This window comes from Trichechus manatus, unplaced genomic scaffold (genome assembly GCF_000243295.1).
Source record: "Trichechus manatus latirostris isolate Lorelei unplaced genomic scaffold, TriManLat1.0 scaffold00033, whole genome shotgun sequence".
NCBI lineage: Eukaryota > Metazoa > Chordata > Mammalia > Sirenia > Trichechidae > Trichechus > Trichechus manatus.
In genome coordinates this window covers 13,749,512-13,750,625 of record NW_004443969.1, presented here as the reverse complement: position 1 = coordinate 13,750,625, position 1,114 = coordinate 13,749,512, and positions in this window count along the sequence as shown.

Sequence of the window (1,114 nt, the reverse complement as noted above, 5' to 3'; positions counted from 1 at the left end):
ATTTTCTTTTCATCTTTTTGATTGTTGTTGATTTTGTGTTTGCTGAGTCTTTACATTTTTCTAGTTTATTTTGACAGGTAGGTTGTTAGTTTCCTTTGCAGTTACCTAAATATTTACCCCTATTTTTCTAAGTTTTTACCAGTCTCTTATTTCCTTATATCGCCTTGACTTCCTCTCCATATGAAAAATTTGTCTACATTTTTTATGTCCCTCTTTGTTGTTTTAATGTTGTCATCTTTTACGTATTGACAGCTGTATCCCTAGTTTCAATGTTTTAGCTTTGATTTTATTTTGTGACTATCCTATCTGGGTTGCTCTGTCCTGTGTTCTAGTCTTGGGTTTTTACCTGATGTCACTGATTTTCTAACTGGAGGACTCCCTTTAGTATTTTTTTCTAATTTTCGTTAAGTTTTTGAAAATTCCCTAAACTTCTGTTTATCTGGAAATGCCCTAATTTCACCATCATATTTGAGAGACAGTTTTGCTGGATGTATAATTCTTGGCTAGCAGTTTTTTTTCCTTTAAGGCTTTATATATGTCATCTCATTGCCTTCTTGCCTGCATGGTTTCTGCTGAGTTGTCCGAGCTTATTCTTATTGACTCTCCTTTGTATATGGCTTTTCGTTTATCCCTAGCCACTCTTAAAATTCTCTTTATCTTTGGTTTTGGCAAGTTTGATTATAATATGTCTTGGTGACTTTCTTTTGGGAGCTAGCTTATGTGTGTTTCGATGATCATCTTGGATAGAAATCTTGTCATCTTTCATGATATCAGGGAAGTTTTCTGCCAACAAATCTTCAACAATTCTCTCTGTATTTTCTGTTATTCCCGCACCCCCCATTCTGGTACTCCAATCACCCTAGGTTATTCCTCTTTATAGAGTCCCACATAATTCTTAGGGTTTCCTCATTTTTATTAATCCTTTTATCTGATTTTTCTCAAATAAGTTGGTGTCAAGTTCTTCATCTTCAATCTCACTAATTCTGACTTCATTGCCTCAGTTCAGCTCCTATGACTTTCTATTGAGTTGTCTAATTCTGACATTTTATTGTTAATCTTCTGGATTTCTGATTGCTGTCTCTCTATGGATTCTTGCAGCCTGTTAAATTTGTCA